The sequence below is a fragment of the Dromaius novaehollandiae genome, chromosome 3 (assembly GCF_036370855.1).
Source record: "Dromaius novaehollandiae isolate bDroNov1 chromosome 3, bDroNov1.hap1, whole genome shotgun sequence".
NCBI classification, from domain to species: domain Eukaryota; kingdom Metazoa; phylum Chordata; class Aves; order Casuariiformes; family Dromaiidae; genus Dromaius; species Dromaius novaehollandiae.
This window is the reverse complement of record NC_088100.1, coordinates 82,725,462-82,737,986: the sequence shown is the minus strand read 5'-3', so window position 1 is coordinate 82,737,986 and position 12,525 is coordinate 82,725,462.

Genomic DNA, 12,525 nt, shown 5'->3' with positions numbered 1-12,525 from the left:
TCTTACTAGATGGCATCTTTCAAGACCCCTGATGATTATCCTTACATTCTCCTAGACTCTTTCTGGTTGATCTGCAACTTGAAGTCCAGTCCACAAAACTTGACTTTGTATCAGTCCAGCCTTGGTTAAGCAGAATGGAAGGGTGGCTTAATGTATCTTAGATGTGATACTCATCTGTTCCTGTATGAAATTTGCTTTTTACACAAGTATGACAGTACTGAATCATTTTCAGCTTGCAGTATACTGTAACCCCTGACTTTTTCCTACAGAACTATTATATAATGAATTTTCTCTCAGCTTGTGGTTGTGCAGATGATTCCTTGCAGCTAACAGTTACTTGCCTCTGTGTTTACTGAATTTCATTTATTTTTTTTCAGACAAGTTAGCCAATTTTGTATGTCCACTTTATGAGGACCTGACAGAGGAGACTGATCAGTTTGTTTTCCAGCACATCTGTATGGATCATACAGTTTTTGGTCACTCTCATAAATATTCCCTGCTTGGATCCCCTAGCCTATATGAAGCCTTGGACATCAATCAGTTAAAATATACCTATGGGTATTTATTGGCTTGTCTGAGAAATGTTGCAAAAAATGTCCTAACAACTTTTCTCCAGGCAAAGGGCAAGAGAACAAAAATACTTTCTAGGTCTTTGTAGCACAAGCAGAGAGTAGGGGAACTATTACAAGTCCTACTCTTTTCCTTTGACTTAACAGCGCCAGGCCTTCTTTCTCTTTTTCATTTGCCCTCAAACATTTAAAAGTTGTTTGCATCTGGTAGCTACAGGGGCCTCCATGGAGGTTTCCAAGACCACCTTTCTGCAGAGCTCCCCACGGGAGCAGGGGGCTGTAATCCAGGAGGACCTTTGTGACATCCTCCCTGCGGCTAAATGGTGAGATGGCATACAGTGAAGACAGCTGAAGCAAAGGGTCTCTAGTTACTATGACTGAGGGTGGGAGAGCAACAGAAATGGGACTGTGTGTATCCCAAAACTGATAGACTCTCTAACAGTGAAGTTATTCATGTTCTAGGGAGAATTACTTGCAGATTGTGATGCCAGACTGTGTTCTGCGTGGACACAAAACATTTTTAAGAAAACTAAGCAGTCTGATAGAACATCTCCATGTAGACCAGCCACAAGTCTTTCCCACTCTCATTATGTGAGGTTCTTCTCTGAACTGTGTCAACCCACCATTAGCATTTGCCATGTGTACAGAATCAATTGTTATCCTGAGGAAAGGGATGGATGATGACATGCTTAGATAGTAATGCTTTAAATTAAGATTCCTGAATATGCTTCTGATGTACAGAGGTTAATTAAGAAGCTATTGTGAGCTGAATTAATACCATTTGCTTATTGAAAACATAAGTCATGAGAATTAACAACAAAGTCATAAATATATTTCCCTAAGGGCCAGATCCTTCAGCTCTTACTCACTTGAGAAATCCTTACTTATATGAGTAGTCCCATTGAGTTAATTGAGACTACATGTATGAGTACATTTATCTATATGACAGAGGAGTTACATGGTTGGGTCTCACACCAGTGTTAATCTAATATGAATATGTTTTTAATGATAAATTGGTATTTAGATGGACTATAATGATTGTTTATACCCAAGGCTTGTTTTAATAAGACTAGTTTAGCCTGCCAAGTAAATAAATCCAGCTCATTATTAATAATCTAGTGACAGAGAACCAACAATTACTGATTAAAAGCAGAATTCTGACATAGACAAAAAGCAAGTGTGAGTTTTCATTAGTACCATTTAAAACACGTACATTTTCTGTGATAACTGAAAGGAAAACTGGTACTACAGCACTGAACTGAACACCACAATCCCCAAGCTAGTTCTGGGTGAGTTTGCCTCAGAAGCAAAAGCAAAGAAGAAGCCTGGGTGAGAGGGAGGGTGCTTAGCCTGGACTGCACCAACCCAGCCCATCCTGCTGTTGCAGTCCAAGATGCTCATGCAATGTGGTGTTGCACTGTGTGTTGTAAGAATACCAGCTTCCTTGGTGCTAGATCAAGGATCTCTCTCTACTCTGCTGCAATGCTTCTTTATTGTCAGCATGTCTAGGAGTCAATGATCTCTCCCATGGTGCCAGCCCAAGGCATGTGGCTGGCAGCAATGAAGAGGTGCAATCTTCCTGTGCTTGTTGTAAACAGGATGGAATTGTTCCACCATGGCTGTTTTTTCCTCAGGACAAGAACAGGACCACCAGCATCAAGTGATCCACTGTCAGATGGGTTGGGACGGAAAAGAGGGCTTCATATTTTGGAAGTTCCCCTTGGCTGCCACTGCCTCTGCCTGCTTCACTGGCAGAAAGCTTCTGTGGGGATGCCTGAGTGTCCGCAGAGAGCAGGGGGTGCAAAAAGAGATGCCATTCCTTCCCCTGTGGGCACAGCCCTTCATGAGAGTGCAACAGCACTCATAGTCAGAGGCAAGAACACAGCGACTGCAAGAGGAGAGGAATTGTGGCAGCATGCATTCCTTAAAAGCCCTGTGAAACACCTCTGGCTGAGGTCAGCCACAGCATGGCTCTCTTGCTTCCTACATCCCTCCGGTTGCACCTGAGCTGACTTCAGCAGATTGTTTTAGTCAGAAAAGTTACTGGGGGTTTGCTTTTACAGAACTTTAGCCTACTGGATTTGAGGGAAAAGGGGAGAAGAATAATCAGTCAATTGGACTGTTTCCATCAACAGCCAATAGTTTGTTTTGGTTTTTTTATTTTTATTTTTTGCTTCTCCTGCTCGTATCTGTGTCTTCATAAACTTCACCTTGCACTCCCTCAGTGCTGTACTCCTGGATCCCAATTTCAGTGCTAAGAATGGCCCAAGGATACAGAAGGAAAGGTTGTCTTTGCACCATTTCCACCAAACAGAATGTTTCCAGAGATTCTCTCTCCCTTGAGATATCCAGCCTGGGTTGGGTTTTTTGTTTTTGTTTTTTGGGGTTTTTTTTGGAAGCTCAAGAGTTATTCAAAGTCAAAATAATGCCACATTTAAAGACCAAAAGAAACCAAAGCAAATTGGCCTCAAACCTTTGGCAATTTAACCATTGGAAACTGTTATTAATGCATACTTTGACATTTGATTGATTTTCAGTGTTGGGAAAGTAAAGATAATTTATCATTGCACATTTTAATTCCCTAGTTTCCTTTAAATTTCTCACAGCCGTGCCACCCACGTAAGGAATACAAACTCAATAATAAGTAAACACTAAAAAATTCCTTCACTGATTTATAACCATCTATGATAAAAGGGAAGGTTGTATTTTGGGAGAAACTACTCACTATTGGGCCTTTGTGACATTTAATTACTCTTTCCCGCTAGTTACTTACATTGTAAACACTTTCTTTCCCCATCCTACATCAGAGGTATGTAACAACTGTAACAATTTAATACAGCAAATTAAAAAACAATAATAAAAGCTTCCTGACTGTCCTGGGAAGCTCTATTATGCTCCAGGATTTGGTATTTAGTTAAACAAGCCTATTTTTTACTGTATTTTTACAAAAGTAAGCTGTCACCCATGAAAAGCTACAAAGACTGTGTCTTCCCCAGTGGCACCCCAGCCTCTCCCTTGGTCTCCATGGCCACTTGCACAGAAGCAGAAAGAGGAGCAAGGAAATGGGTCTCGCTCCGCGTGTGTGTGGTCTCGGGCTGTGCCTGACAATGAAGCCTATACACCCTGCAGCACTGAGTGCGCGTACCCAGTGGGAGGGGGGACCACGGGGGAGAATTCACACATTTGTTGGCAAAGGTCTCTTCTGTTTTTAACAGAGGGGAAGGAAGGAAAGAAAGGGGCAGAAAGTAGCTGGGGGACAATGATATCAAAAGGAGGAAAAAAGCACGGGAATAGAATAACAAGGCAAAGATCTGTAGTCTACTTTTATGAAGAGAACAGTTATGTAACAAGTCAAGGCAGGCCATAAATGTTGGCATTTGTGTTCATCTGTGAGTCCAGTGCTTAGCAAAGGGTCTACTAGAGAAGCTGGCCTGTCAGAAGATACTGCAGGAGCTGGGGTATTCCTCAGCATATCTCTGGGGCCCTTTTAATGCTCCCCAGGGTTCACACATCCTTCTGCAAGCTGACAAGGTAGAAGTTAATGACAGTAGTTAACACTTTAGATCACCAGGTCACGCTGCCTTTGCTCCCCCTTCAAGCCCCTTCACAGCAAGCAAACACACAGGGCTGTGGACTGGAAATGTGTCCTCCGGTACTTCCACAATACAAACAGCACGGTAATGGAAAAACAGTCTGTTTATGCTAGAGTGTTAGCAGATGGTAGCTCCTTCCCTCTTGCTCGTGTGCTCGCTGCCTCTCTCTGCTGCTAGCCAAGCTCTCCTGTGCGTTCCCATGACTGTTGCTAGAGATAGACATTCTCCAAAGCCTATTGGTGGGGAGTTTGCTGAGCATAGATGAAGGTAGATCCCACATGCTCCTCTCAGGGACTCATGCAGAAGCATTGACTACAAGGGAAAGGGTGCAAAGAGATAACCTGTAGCTATACCTATTGTAGCTAGAGTATTGCATAGATGCAGCATGCCTCTACAGAAAGATAATCTCACACAATTTAAGAACTCATACTGGATGGATCTCTGAGCTAACCTAATCCAGATATGCAGCTGGATCTGGTTCTGACCCCTGCAAGTTATATGCTGTTTTCAAATGCTTATGACTCTGTTGCACCTAAACTTTTCCACTGAATATTCACAAGACTATGGTTGACCCAAGAGCATTGCTGATTCTGTCTACGGACTAGAAGCGTTTTGTGTTGGGAAGCTGAGTTACTCAATACAAGAGTTAGGCTTTCTAGGATGGTAAAGGGTGAACACTCACATCAAGGAAGCTGATTGCTGCCCTGCTGAATTAGCTGCCCCCTGACACAGGACAAGCCTTGACACACAAACATCCACAGAGGTCATTGGCTGTCTGCTTCTTGTTGTCTAACAGAGACCCAGGCATCTCCACGGCAGGAGTTTAGGGAGCACAGGGCTGCCCACTGTGTGGGTGACAGTTGTAGTTGGCACTTACAAAATGCTGTGCTGTGCTCTGACATCAGGAGTGGGATTCACCTCATGTCACTGCAGACATCTCCTAGAATAGCGTCTCCTTTAACAGTCAGGGGAGAGATACAGACATTTCCAACAACCCATCTGACATGCTTTAGACTTCTCTTTTAGGAGGAGGTGATTTACATTGTGACTCTTGCTGTTTCCAGGCTAGAAAGTAGGTACCTGGCTGAGTTGCCAACAATGCAGCTGTGCACACTTTGCCAGATGAATCCCAGCTGTCTCACATCAGGCATCAAAAATGAGTGGATATGTCAAAAAGGTTCTTCTTGGGTCTCTGTGTTCCCTGCTTCTCCAGCTCTGCTGTTGTGCAGAAAACATCATCAGTATTTGTGAAGTACTTGGGTATTACGGTTTTTACCCAGCAGTGACCAGGAGGGAATTAGTTTCTCTGTATTCAGACCAGGGTTTGGGTATCGCTGGCCAAATAAGACCTTAGTCCATATGTAGTGCATTGAGCACAGGAAGGAATACAGGCTAACATCTATTTGCTGTCGTACATTCAGAGCTATAGGCAGAGGTAGCATGGATGGGATGGGGAGCTGGCATTGCAGCTGCTAGTGTGTGATGGGAAATGAGCATGTGCTTGGTAGCAATGATGGCTGCAGTCTCCTTACCTTTTCCAGTAAGTTCACATTTAGTATTGTCAGCCAGCATCAGACTTGCTTGGGGTACGTAACAGCCTCTGCACATTTGGAGCAGTATGACCTGATGTCCCTGCGTTCCCAGGCAGCCTAGAGACACAGTGATGCCAGTTACTTCAGGTCCCTTTCCCTTTTCTCCCTTCACAACTATCTTGGTGTTGAAGCTAACCAAGCCCCTCAGAGGCAGTTGTACTTCAGTCAGTATGGACAGCAGTTTTAGCAGACAAAGCTAATTTAGACTTCTCCTTTGAGACATGCCCTAAGATTTGCACACATGAAAAGTACCTGGAAACTTAAAATGTTGAGACAGCTGTTAGCTGGTGCCTCAACAGGAAGCAAAGGGCAGGGAAACCAGCAGCCCCTTCCCAGATTATCTTATTGCTACTCATCACCATCAGCCTCTTTTAGCCTTCCAGTCACTGTACAAAGCATTTGATCAGGACTTCTTTCTCAAAGGGTGCATTTAGCAGGAGTAACCCGGAAAAGTACCAGTCAAAACAAGAAGATTGGCAGTGCTACTGGCTGCACAGAGAAGTGAGAGCAGGGCAGCAGCAGCGCTGTGGCTCCAAATGCTCCTCACACTTTTGTTTCAGCCATAACGATCTGGCTTTGCAGCCTCTACCCTGCTCCCTGCCTGCAGGTGGGACTGTCAGCCCTCATCCCTGAGGCTGCCCTCCTGTTACACAGATCTTGGTGTTGCCACTTAGAGCTACAGTGGAAAGAAAAGTGAATGAAATGAGGCTGCACGTCAAAGCCACCTATGTGGTTTACCTAATCCTGACATGTCAAAACACAATTTTGGGTCTGCATTTTACTCATATGGAAGTGATGGTTGCTGAAAACCATGCATATTTCTTCAGGGAGTTTATTTGCTTTTCACGGTCAAAGTCAAAACTACTCATTCAGATTACAACAGCAATGTATCATCCCTTGGTAATGCAGGTATGCAATTTCCTCTTTGCCTCTTGGAGAGGTATCTTGCCCTGCTCTTGGCTCCCTACAGCATATCTGACTGTGCTAGAATGAGTCTGTGGCTGTCTCTGTCTCACCACCCTGTCATAGGAAAGCACTATAGGATCCCTTGCAGGCATATTTTAGATGTGTAATACTGATATGCTTCATAAAACATATCAGTACATTTCACAAGTTACTTCCAAAAATTAAGCCTCCAAGCCAAACAATACTAGGGAGTGGTAAGCATCCCACATGCCAAACAAGAACCAGCACACAGCTGAAAGCCACTGGCAGAAACACGCAGCAGTTGGTGGCACAACAGGAACTGTTTTTCCCTGTCCTTTCTTTGAATCTAGTGGTTGTGAAACCATTAACTCTAGCAGAAAACACAGAAGGATGAATTCATGTTACAGCATATAATGGAAGGTGAGGGGTATTCATTTTCATGGCATGAGGATTCACTCTGGGCTTTCCACGGAGCTGTGGTACCAGCATGGACCAAGCACTCCATAGTCTATAGTGGGTCTGGGCAGCCAGCATCTCTACGAGGAGAAGTGTCATTATGGGCTTTTCATATCTAACAATCTGTGGCAGAGCAGAAATTCCCTTTCAGGTCTTTCAAATCATTAGGTAACTGTATAAGTTTTCTGAGACACCAAAAAAGCAAAACATAACTTCCCTACACCCATTACACACACACACTGACAGCCATCAACTTCCCAGCCACACATGCCAGGGCCTGGCTGCCCAGTTGCTTCATAGTTATGGTCTCTAATCTCACTTCCTAGGCAGAGTGCTGGAGGAAGGTCACAAAGCATTTATTAAGTTTGCTTGCCCCAGAAAGGATGTGCAAGGACATGGCAGGTCTCACCTTGCTACACACAAACTCACAGCTGCCACTAACTGCGTCATTTATTCCACTACATCAGTTTGTTCAGTTGAGTATAGCATACAGTATTTTGAAGGCAGGGGACCCTATGTTTCCTTGCTAGCCTTCCAAAGTCATATGAAACACTAGAGGAGATAGAGAGGAGCAGCAGCAGCACACTCCACAGGCAGTCTCACGGGGCAGTAGAGACATAAACTGACATAAGGAATACAATTCAAACAAATCAAAATGTTTGCATAAATTGTTTTTTTTTTTTTTTTTTTTTTTTTTGCATATCTGTGGATGACAAAAGTGAACTAAAAACCTGTCAGCAGTAGAAGTCCTCCATGCCCTAAAAAATCTGGAGCAATCTCCTTCCACTAAGGCCTGTAAGGATGACCAATTTACTGGAACCAGAGCTTCACTGGGGAAGGAAGCTCTGTGGATTTCCACATTTAGCCCAGGGAAGACAGAGCTGTGATTGGGATAGCAAAACAAACTCAGGCTAAGAGGCAAGTGACCATAAAAGATGTAGAGTCAGTTCCTAAGTAAGAGATTTTCCCAGTCATTTTGTAATAGCGTACGTGGATGAACCCTATAGATTAATGTTCATTTCACAGAATCACACAGAATAGTGGAGGTGGGATGGCAGCTCTGGAGATTGTCTGGTCCAACACCCCCACTCAAGCAGGGTCAGCTAGAGCAGGTTGCTCAGGACTGTTTCTGGCTGGGTTTTGAATATCTCCAGGGATGGAGACTCCACAGTCTCTCTGGGCATCTTGTTCCAGTGTCTGTCCGCTCTCACAGTGGAAAAGTTTTTTCTTATTTTTAAACAGAATTTCCTGTATTTCAGTTTGTGTCCATTGCCTCTTGTCCTGTCACAGGACACCATGGAGAAGAGTGTGGCTCCATCTTCTTTACTCCCCCCATCAGGTGTTTATACACATTGGTCAGATCCCCCTCAGCCTTCTCTTCTCCAGGCTGAACAGTCCCAGCTCTCTCAGCCTGTCCTCATAAGAGAGATGCTCCAGTCCTTTAATCATCTTAGTAGCCCTCTGCTGGACTCACTCCAGTAGCTCCGTGTCTCTCTTGTACTGGGGAGCCCAGAACTGGACACAGTACTCCAGATACGGCCTCACCAGGGTGTGGAGCGGAAGGATCACCTCCCTCAACCTGCTGGCAATGCTCCTCCTAATGCAGCTAAGGATACCATTGGCCTTCTTTGCTGCAAGGGCACACAGCTGATTCATGCCCAATTTCTTGCCCACCAAGACCCCCAGGGCTTTCTCTGCAAAGCTGCTCTCCAGTGGATCAGTCCCCAGCCTGTACTGGTGCTTGGGGTTATTTCTGCCCAGGTGCAGGACTCCTCACTTCACTTTGTTGAACTTCATGAGGTTTCTCTCTGCTCATCTCTCCAGCCTGTCCAGGCTGCTCTGAATGGTGGCACAACCATCTGGTGTATCAGTCACTCCTCCCAGTTTTGTATCATCCGCAAACAGCAAGTTCACTCTGTCTCATCATCCAGGTCATTGGCACCAGGATTAAACCCCTGGGGTACGCCACTAGTGACTGGCCTCCAGCTCAACTTTGTGCCACTGACCACAACCATTTGAGCCCAGCAATTCAGACAGTTTTCACTCTCCTTCACTGTGCATTTATCTGGTCCATATTTCATCAGTTTGTCTATGAACATGTTACAGAAGATTGTGTCAAAAGCCTTACTAAAGAAAAGATAAACAATATCAACTGCTACCCCCTCATCTACCAAGCCAGTTATTTCAGCATAGGAGGCTATCATGCTGGTTAAATATGATTTCCCTTTTGTTAATCTATGCTGACTACTCCCAATCACTTTCTTGCCCTTAGGATGTTTGAAAATGGCTTCCGGGATTATCTACTTCATCCCATTCCCAGGGATCAAGGTAAGGTTGCCCAGCCAGTAGTTCCTGGGTCCTCCTCCTTGCCCTTGTTGAAGACAGGAGTGACTTTTGCTTTCTTTCAGTCCTCAGGAATCTTCCCCAGTCACCTCTGTAATTCAAAGATAATTGTGAGTGGCCTCACAATGACATCAGCCAGCTCCCTCTTCCCTCTGCTGCTGATATACTTGTAGAAGTCTTTCCTGTTGTCCTTCACACCCCTCACGATATTCAACTCTAGATGGACTTTGGATTTCCTAACCCCATCCCTGCACACTCTGACAGTGTCTCTATATCCCTCTCAGGTCACCTGTTCCTTCTTCCACCTCTTTTATATTTTCCTTTCAAGTTTGAGTTTAGTCAGGAGCTCCTTGTTCATCCATGCAGGCCTCCTGCTGCCTTTTCTTGATTTCCTGCATGTCGGGATGGACCATTCCTGAGCACGAAGGAGGTGATCCTTGAAAATCAACTAGATCTCTTGGACCCCTCTTCTCTCTAGGGCCATATCCCATGGGATTTTTCCAAGCAGATCCCTGAAGAGGCCTAAGTCTGTTCTCCTAAAGTCCAGGGTTGTGGCTCTGCTTTTTGTCCTCCTCCTAAACCGCACCATCTCATGGTCACTGCAGCCAAGGTTGCCTCCAGCCTTCACATCCCTGACCAGTCCTTCCTTACGAGCAAGTCTGAGGTCCAGCCAAGCATCTTCCCTTGTCAACTCCGCAGTCACCTGTGTCAGGACATTATCATCAATGCCTCCAGAAGCAACCTAGATTGCTTGTGTCCTGCTTTGTTGCCCCTCTAGCAGATATCAGGGTGAATAATTACCTATGTGCTGTGGAGAAAAAGCAGTTGTAGGAAGGAGCTGGAAAAAAAATAGATAAACAGATTGACTAGCTGAGATGAAATGCTTCTGAAGTTGTAAGGGAATTGGATGAACCATGGGTTCACGCATAGAGAGTCAAGATCTTGAACAAGAAGTTGAAATAGGAGTTATGATTGCTTTAAGGAAAGATAAAGTAGTGAGTCTGGTACTGGTCTTCAACCAAAGTCTTTTTTAGTTATCACTAAAATGCAACAAATTTCATGATGAGAATGCAGAAAGGACCAGGATCCAAAACCTCCATCACTATAACGTGTGGAATTCAAGTATGAGTGCATTTGCTAGACTAAGGGCCTTGACCCTGAGAGAACCAGGAGAAGCAGAATGGCAGTGTTGCATGTTTCTTAAGTGTTAATTAATGCTTAGCATCCCTGAGAATCAAGTGACCCACAGTAATCATCATTCTATAGTTTAATTCCTCTGTCTTCACATGTAGGGAAAGAGAGGTAGGGAAATTAAGTGACTTGCCAGAACAGGTATTAGCATCTAAGAATTACCAGCACTTCATTCCCGGCTCATCCCAGATCACACTCCTCTCTGAGCAGGTTTCCAGAAATCCAATTATACCTGGCAGACCTGGTAGCTTTTAAAATCTAATTATAATGGAGGGAACACAGTACACTGGATGCATTTTGTTAAGCCATTTGACACCTTGCCTCACAAATTAGCCACCAAAAGTGAAATTCACCTTAATTCCAGCTTAGATAAGGACACCAAAAATGGGGAATTGGCTGGAGGAATGGCAAACAGCTTGTAATTAGAAACGGCAATGTCGTGAACTGGAGGTGGCTACCTTACATTTGCAGATTATATTCAATTTGGGGTGACTCAAACACGAGTGAAGGAGGAGGAGGCAAATAAAGGTAATCTGGAGAAGTTTAAAATATGAGCAGAGCATAATAAAAAAGAACCCAAATTGCATTACCTATAGACTGAAATTTTAGGTGTATAAATATTGGGAAAAGGGGACACTAAAAAGCAGAAACATCTGTAGGACCTAGTAAGTACTTTAAAAAACTATCAGACAGTAAAACAAGTATGTTTTGGCAGCACAACAGAATGACAAAGAAAACTAAGATTATATGGGGCTATGCATGCAGAAGACTCATAGTAGGCAAACAGGAAGAGGAGAATCCTTTCCTGCCGAGATTGTGTGAGACACTGCTGACATGCATCTTCATGTTGTAAATTCAAAAGAGAGAGGAATAATCCATGGTGGTGCAGGGAGGAATAAAGAAGAATGATGTTGCAAAACTGAGTGAAATCAAACATTTGTGATGAAAATCAGGAGAAACATCCCAACATTGGATCCTCTGACCCTGCCAAAAGTTTGTCAATGGGCTTGATGGAAACATTCACTGAGTCAGAAAAAGCATACTTAACACCGGTGTGGGAAGGGCACGTGGAGAGGGTTCATTATATGGTTTAATATGCATTATACATGTCTTTGCTGTAGGTTAGATTTGGAGAGAAACTCAGTCCTCACTGATCAGGGAGAAGATGGATGCCCTGCAAAGTGCAGGGTTTCATGACTGTCTAGACAGTGACCAGCAGGACAAGTTATTGCTGGAAAATGAAGAGCATCCTTTACAAATGTTGAAGAGGAATGAGACCCCTCTTTTTAGGATGGGCTGCCATGACAGCTGTGAATTGTGGCCACCTCTGTGGAACCCATCAACTCCCCAAGCAGGGGAGACAAGGACAGCCACGAAGGTCAGAGAAAGGCGCTGGTTTCCCAGGAGCCCCCCACCCTCAGCCCTCATAGGGAAGGCGAAGCTCTTTCTCCATGTGTTGTCTTCACTCAAAGAGGGCTGCCGTGCTTGGGAGGAGTTGCAGGGATGTCTCCCACCACAGGAAGCAATGTGAAACCCCAGTGGAAGGAATTCCAAGGAGGGGAGGGGGAAACAGATTTACATCAAAGGCCTTGCCTTTGTGTCTAGAGTGTAACAGGCTGTGGAGCTGAAATATAGATGGGCAGAAGGAACCGGGACCAATCATTCATGAATCAAGCCTGGAGAAAGTGAGAGACTGCCAGCAAACTAATACTGAATGTACACATTAAAAGCAGCCATAAAACTACATTACAACAGTTGGGAACCTGCAGCCTATCTCATTTTTCCCACCTATCTTCCCAAGCAGCTTTCTTCCCATCCCTTTGTTTAGATTGTTAGTTGTACCACCTACATTTG